This window comes from Pinus tabuliformis, chromosome 4_2 (genome assembly GCF_031772625.1).
Source record: "Pinus tabuliformis cultivar Carrire ecotype Pingquan chromosome 4_2, CPIR1, whole genome shotgun sequence".
In the NCBI taxonomy this organism is placed as follows: domain Eukaryota; kingdom Viridiplantae; phylum Streptophyta; class Pinopsida; order Pinales; family Pinaceae; genus Pinus; species Pinus tabuliformis.
This window is the reverse complement of record NC_142304.1, coordinates 1,142,063,005-1,142,071,381: the sequence shown is the minus strand read 5'-3', so window position 1 is coordinate 1,142,071,381 and position 8,377 is coordinate 1,142,063,005.

Below are 8,377 nucleotides of genomic sequence, written 5' to 3'. Positions count from 1 at the left end.
TGTTGGAGTTAGTCAAGGAACCCCAAGTCAAGTTTAAGGGGGGAATTGTTAGGTAAACTTGACTCAGGATAGAGTCAAAGTTGACTAGGTTAAACAGTGATGGTTTTGGGGCACATGGTATTGTGCACCCATAGTATTCTACCCGTGGTATTATATGTAGTGGAGCTTATAAAATGCTGGAAGGACTTCATTGTAATGCAAGACCTGGAGGTGAGCGATGAAGGCTCACTTGGTTGGATTGGCTAGAGTTTTGGCCAATGCTAATAAGATCTTATTAGGTTGGGTTTTTCCTTGGATTTGGGGTTTTCCCGGATAAACATTTATGTTTATTTGTTTATGGTTGTTGCTGGTTATTTTTATATTTATTCCTCTTAGTAATTATTTATGTTATGCAGTAAATTTCTTGACACACAATTCCTCCATGAAAGGGATTCCTACTGGAAAAGTTCTTTATCAAACTTTTGAGAACCTCTTTTACCTCTAGCATGAGGTAAAACATCTCTTCATAAGCAAGCCTACTTTTGTAAAATACACAGAAACTCATGAAGTCTATAAAACAATGGTAAATATTAAATTATCAGATGCAGAGACTTGGGAAAATTTAAATGATTTACTATAAAAATGCAAGGTAAATAGTGAATATAGAGCAGTGAAGGTAAAACAAAAGATCAACTAAGTCAAAGAGTATCAGATGAAAAATAGAGTTTAAAGATGAAAGTTTAAATAGTTACTACAACAATTCATTCTACTTTGGCAGCCTCACTGGCCACAACAGCTCCAGTGGTTACAATACTTCCCACTGCATTAGAAACTACATCAGCAACAGGTTCAACAACAACAGCAACTCATCCTAGTGATGAAGCAAGTAAACTGATCAAAGCCATGGAAGATATGTCCATCCAAACAAATGAAATAAATAGACTTAAAGAACAAATAAAAATTCTAGAGGATGAAAAGAAATTGGCTCAAATCATGCATAAGAATGAAACACAGAAATCAAACAGGTTGAATGAAAGGATACAAAAGTTAGAGAAGGAATTTACACTGAAAGAGCCACTAGCCCAAGAAAAACAACTTTTATGGGCCAAACATTGACTCAGCCAATGATATTTGGCCATATATACAAGTGATATTTGAACAGAATGATTTGGTCAAAGAGGCTGGTGAGGCAATTCAAAGGGTTAGAACCAAACTTGGGAAAGCCAGAAGAAGCCTCAAGAATAATCCAATTCCTTAACTCAAAGAACAAGTATGAATTGCAGGAGCTTGGAATATTTGACAGAACTGAGACCATACTAAAGGTAAAGAAGGTAATCAACAAGAGAAACCTAATGATACAACTTGTGATCCGGATTTAAACAGGAACACAACAAATTACAGAGATAACCATATACACAAAGATGCAGCGGAAATAATACTTCATTTCATTAATGGAAAATACTGAAATCTGCATACAACCAGAAATGGAAATAAACCAGCTAGGGCGATGGTAGCTTATCTCTGAGAAGAGATGTGGTGGCTACATGCCTCTGAACTATTCTGAACTGTGTTACAATGAGGCTCGAAGGCCTATTTATTGTTGAGAAACAATGGAAAACCCTTAACATTCCAAAACCTAACCCTAGAATATGAAATGCCAAATTGTGGGCCCCGTTTGCGTAAATTGGTACATCAATTTCCCAGGGTCGTAACTTTGGCATACGATCTCTGTTTGACGCGTATAATAGCTCGTTAGAAAGATCTATCCGAGCACTACCACGATGTTTTTTGGTAAATTTGGGGCAACATTGGTCCATGGACCATGTTGCCCCAGATTTCCCAAAAAACGTCATGTAGGGCCTCAAAACGGCTCCGGAAGTTCAGGACCCAAAAAACTGCTAAAAATAGTAAGTTGTGCTACAATTAAGGAAAGTGAAAATGCTGAAAGAGACAGTTGTGGGGGTCCAAATGGGATAGGTGGGTGGCCACCAACATCCACCTGGATCATTCCTCCCCCCTAGGAAGCAATGGTCCCCATTGCATTGAGTTCCTCCCTGAGATGAGGAAGCTTCTGCTGAGCTGGTTCTCTGGTGAGCTGTTCTGCAATCTCTGATGTGACCAGAAATGGTGGGAAGCATGGTCGACGATGGTCTACATTGAATGCTTGGTGCAAGCGAAGGAATGGAGGAATGTTGTGCTTCAAAGCATTGTTGCCCGTAGCCTTGGTACTGGTGTAAGGACCATGTCGGAGTCGCCTGAGTTTCTGATGGGTTCTGGTAAGGCGTTCTCTCTGCAGATGTAACCAAACTTTGTCGCCCACTTGAAACTTGTGTGGTACCCCTATGGGTGAGGAGAAGTTGTTCCTATGTTCTGTCATGACTGTATCCCTCTGTTGCTGCTGTTGTGTGGAGGAACCCTTCGCGGGGGTCATGGATGTAGCAACGATCTTCCCCTTACGTTGGGAGCGAACCAGACAGAAAATAAATTACCTAGTCTGTGAGATGAGCTTGTTGCCTTTATTAGTAGTGATCAAAGAGGTGGCGGTAGGTGGGGCTATCTCTGGTATCCTGTATAATGAATCACCCAAAGAAATAATGACAGCACGAGGCCTTGACTCATACACAACATGTCGCCTCCACAAGTATGGCTGGCCTAATAATACGTCACAAACATCTAGAGGTGTAACATCACACAATACCTCGTCTGTGAAGGGCTTGATGCTGTAGGGAAGGTGGCATTGCTGGCGAACTTTGAGATCTCATCCTTCGTGAAGCCACTCGATACTGTACGGCTGTGGGTGTGGTGTAGTTGGTAGGCCCAACCGCTTCACGACCTCTGCTAAAATGAGGTTCTTTTGGCTGCCACTGTCGACAATGAATTGCAGAAGTGAACCCTTCACCAACATCTGTGAGTGGAAAAGACATTCCCCCTCCTCTGGATCTTCGGGCTCATTTTTCTGGATCTTGGCGGTGGCAACAATGGCGCTAGGATCCGCATTAATGATCTGCTTCCCTTTTCCATTCCCCTTATCAGGTTTTGGCTCAGGGTCGGAACCTGCATCTAATTCGGAAGCCTTCAACTCGGCCACCAGTGACTACTTGGTCCGACACTCACTTGTGTTATGAGTGGGACTCTTGTGGAACTCACACCACTTCCCTGTGTCCTTCTCCGACTTCGTGGTGGTGTTATTTTCTTGCAGCTTCGACGGGTTGTCTTGGGTCACCCCACCTTGGCTTTGTCCTTTAGGCTTCGGATTTGCAGATCCAAAGTCTCGCTTCTTCTGTTTGAACTTTTGCTCGATTTTGACAGCGTATCGATACACCGTGCCGAGCGAGGAGATGTTCAGGAACTCCATCTCTTCCTGGATGTATCTGTGTAGGCAGCCACGGTATTTGAGTACCAAATGCAACTCAGAATCTTTGATACCCAACTGTGTGCGAAGGGTATGAAAAATGTTTGTGAACTCTGGCACATCTTGGTCTCGTCCCTGCCGCAGTGTGGTCCATTTGATGTATTTGTCCTCATAGCTTTTGACAGGGTAGTACTACTCCTTGATGGCATCACGAAAGTCATTCCAAGTGGGTGTGGCTGAAAACAGTGAGCCTGTACTTTCATCCTTCTGCTCGCAGTATGTTTCCCACCAGCCCTTGACGTGGGGGGCTGCTTTGAGAAGAGCGAAAACAATCTTTTCCCGCCTTGAAAATTCATGAACAGAAAAATAACCCTCTAGCATATTTAACCATTTATCTACAACATCCGCATCTATTTGACCCTCGAAGATGGGGATTTCAAAATTAACTTGTACCTTAAAGGGTGTGGCGTTTCCAGAGTAGTTGCTGGAAGCTGATGCGTCGCCTCTGGGTAGCTGCTGAAGGATCTACGCAAAGTTGTCCATCATCACGTTCCTTTGTCGCTCGAGGGCTTCTTCGAGCAAGATTTTGATAGGATCTCCTACCCCCTCGTCTTTCTTCTCATCCGCCATGGGAGTCCGTCGGGATTTGCGAGGCTGGTCTTGCAAAGGTTCGACCAGTTCAAGCCCTAACTCCTTATACCCTAACCTCGTTGGGTACATGCAAAGAAAAACAGAGAAAAAGCAGACCGCTCTAATACCACTGATCTGGATTTAAACAGGAACACAACAAATTACAGAGATAACCATATACACAAAGATGCAGCGGAAATAATACTTCATTTCATTAATGGAAAATACTGAAATCCGCTTACAACCAGAAATGGAAATAAACCAGCTAGGGCGATGGTAGCTTATCTCTGAGAAGAGATGTGGCGGCTACATGCCTCTGAACTGTTCTGCACTGTGTTACATGAGGCTCAAAGGCCTATTTATTGTTGAGAAACATTGGAAAACCCTTAACATTCCAAAACCTAACCCTAGAAGATGAAACGCCAAATTGTGGGCCCCGTTTGGGTAAATTGGTACATCAATTTCCCGGGGTCGTAACTTTGGCATATGATCTCCGTTTGACGCATACAATAGCTCGTTAGAAAGATCTATCCGAGCACTACCACTTTGGGAGGCAACATGCGTCCATAGATTTCCCAAAAAAACTTCGTTTAGGGCCTCAAAACGGCTTCGGAAGTTCAGGACCCGAAAAAATGCTAAAAATAGTAAGTTGTGCTACAATTAAGGAAACTGAAAATGCTGAAAGAGACAGTTGTGGGGGTCCAAATGGGATAGGTGGGTGGCCACCAACATCCACCTGGATCAACTTGAGGAGAAGTGCCAAACAATGGAGCTAGCAATAACTAGGTTTATGGTGAAATTTGATACTTTGAGGCAGAAAGATCTACCTAATCCATTGGTGATTAATGACAGGTTGATGCCACATGAAGACTATGATAAGAGAATCAGAGAAGTGGCAAAGGAACAAGCCAACAGTTCCTCCATCAAAGGGATTCCAACAAGAAAATTTCTTTATTAGAATTTTGAGAACCTCTTTTACCTCCAGCATGAGGTAAAACATCTCTTCATAAACAAGCCTACTTTTGCAAAATACATAGAAACTGATGAAGTCTACAAAAGAATGGTAAATATTAAATTATCAAATGTAGAGACTTGGGAAAAATTGAATGATTTACTGGAAAAATGCAAGGTAGACAGTGAATACAAAGCAGTGAAAGTAAAACAACAGATTAGCTAAGTCAAAGAGTATCAGATGAAAAGCAGAGTTTAAAGATGAAAGAGTATCAATCGAAGGCAGAGTAAAAGGACAACGAGCGTAGAAAACAACCAAAGAGAGAAAACAACAAAAGATCAAAACAACATACAATAAAAGAGGGACAACTTGCATCAGTTACATATCTATCTCTATCTTCTTGCATGAAGATATTTCTTTTTCCTTGAATATTTCCTAAAATAGTTTAGGATATTTTGTAATAGTTTTTTGTATAAATACTTCATAATTCAAAGTATAGATTGTGGATTACTAAACATTTTTATAGTTACATTGATCTAAAACCTGAGGGTTTATTGTAACATTTTCAAGTCAGCAGACTGGACTGAATAATAAAGGCATTGAATTACAGGATTCATGTGTTGGGCCACTTCAGTGAAGTATCTTTCATTTGTTTAATTGTTATTTTCTTAAGTATTTCACATACATACATGTTTTCCAATTTGAATGAAATAACTGGAATTTTACTACAGAATTTGTTTAAGTGCAGCCTGTCTTGAACAATTATTCATTTTGATGTTTTCTTCTGATATCCAAAGTAGGGAATTCTTCATTGCTCCTTAGTTTTGATTGACCTCTTTCATTTCCCTCATTATCCGGTTTGAGGAATCCTTAACTACTCCTTGAGCCTGATTAAAAAACCACTTCACCATCCAGCCTAAAAGATCTGAATTTACTCAGCTACCTTTCCCTGTGAACACTATCTTTAGAACTTGATTCAGTCATGTTTTCTTGACATTTGGAATCCATGGCCCAATGGTAAAAATGCACTTATCTATCCATCTGAATCAGTGATTCCACCACCAAATCAAATCAAAACCCAATCAAGCTTAAATAACTAGCCTAAAATCAATTAACTCAACAAAGTTAAATCATAAAGAGAGAGCCCTCTCTAAGTATTAGGAAGGCTAGATGTTGATCTTAAAAGTAGGTTTGTGGTTACCTCTATTATTTCTTTAAACACAACATGACAACCCTAGGTAAATTTTAGAGTGATAACACACTCAACAACTCTTTGTATATAAAAAATGTCATTTTGAATGAAAGAGAAGTTTGTTTTTAATTGAGAACTTTGTATGAGAGAGTTTATGAACAACCTGGTAAGGAGAGAAGGGAAAGAGTAGAAAAAAGACTCAAATTTGAGGAAGAGAAACAAAGAGAATAAGCAACAGAAAAGAGGATAGAAATTTATTTTAGAATAGTGAAAACAACTAGGTAACCAACAAATCTGATTTGTAATCTGATTGGGGATTGCAGTCTCCTTTCAAGTTGTAGCTTGATAAAGAACAGGTTGTAGCCTTTTGAGGTAGGAGCCTCCTTTAGGTTGTAGCCCGTAGAAAGTTTGTGCAAGTTGGAGCTTCCTTGAGGTAGCATCTTTTTGTATGTTGAAGCCTAGAGAAAACTTGATGTAATAGGGGAGTAGGAGTTTTCTTTCACATGACTTTCAACCAAATTTTGTGGTTTTCTCCCTTTGTGGGTTTCCACATATATTTGGTTTCTTCATGTGTTGAATGATGAATGTCTCTCTTTTGTGAATGATTTTTGAATTTTTTTTATATATGTCAATGTATCTCTGGTAAAGAAACAATTCAAATTTGAACTCATACATAAGTCATAAGCCATTAGGTGCAAAGGAAATACTTGAGAAAGGAAATTAAATTAAATTAAATAATTTACAAGACATAGTTAGTGATTCATCCCCACTCTCAGTAATTGCCAAGTATTTATCAAAATATCCTCCAAGACGCCCTCGTCAAGAACATAAATAGAAACCAAAAAAAAATCTTCTTTAATTTGCTTCTAGGTTGGATGAGATATGAACCGGTTCTCCTTCTTCCACAGGCCCAAATTCTTATTTTCTTGCTTGATTGAGTTGCTAGCCAAATGAGGGAGAGAAATCACATATTTATATTGTTTCATTCATACAAATTGGTCCAACTAGTCCTAAAGAGGGGTAGGATGTGTATATTTTTGTCTTAAAAACATTATTTCTTTGGAATGGAGAGGAATTAGGGGGCATGTTATACCTTGTTGGAAAGGGATTAAACCATTCTTTAAGCCTATGCAATTATTCGCTTAATTTGGATATCCTTTTCACAACAACAACAATTAATTTCTCAACATCAAAATGTATGGGAAATAGGCCTTAAAACTTTCCTCAAGAAGGCCCAAATTACCTCAAAACTAGCCTTAAATATTGTCTCTATCAGAAAAAATAGCCATAAAATAAATGATAAAATAATTTATCCCAATAACCCTTGGAAGCCCGTCATCTTCTTCAGATAGGCATGAAAATCTTGGCCTCATAAAATCTTAGATGAATTTTCTAATGATAATATATGAAAATGATGAGTTTTGGAGATGAACCGAGTCCCATATTTATACTTGATGAAGGGTTATAAAAAAAGTGGTGGAGGTGAGGGGGGTGGTGGGACATGCCCCAGAACCCCTTAAAAATAGATATAACCTAAACTCTAATTTTATAATTATTTCCACAATTAAAATTTCTTTTTTGAAGCCCACTTTAATCCTACTTTTGACCTCATAAAAATTCCTTTTTGAGGGTGAGTCAGAGCCAACAAATAGTAACAACCATGACCAAATAAAATATAGAAAAGGTAACGCAATAAGATATATTAAGTTTTGTGCCAAGATTTGGACCAAGTCATCAAACCAATTTGGGCATCATGACCTCACATTCGGGGCTTCATCTTTGATATGGCATATCTCCACAACCATGAGGAGTTATGTGACGTGCCACCAATCGTTGGAATTGACATGATGAGGACTATATAATGATGATGGTATTGCATACCAATTTACTAATCTTCTCATCCAATATCCTCATCAAATATAGGGAACCATGACCACACCACAGGTTGGACATCCTTCTCTTTCTTCCAAGGCTTCTTGTCCATTGGAGCTTCCAATTAATGTAATCCATAGAAGAATATTAAGAGCATTCAAAGAACAATGTTGTCATCAATGACAACACCATTCAACAATATTCCCATCTGTGATTAATGGAAACACACATACTCCCTTGCATCCATGCTTCTAATCTTCCTCCCCTGATTTCTCTCCCCCTTTGAAATAAATGGAAAAGGGTAACTCCCCTTGATGAAGTATATTTCTATGCATTTCTGTAATGTTCCTTTCTTCCCTTGTCAACTTCTCTCCCATTGTCTTGCAATGGCTCTCACATT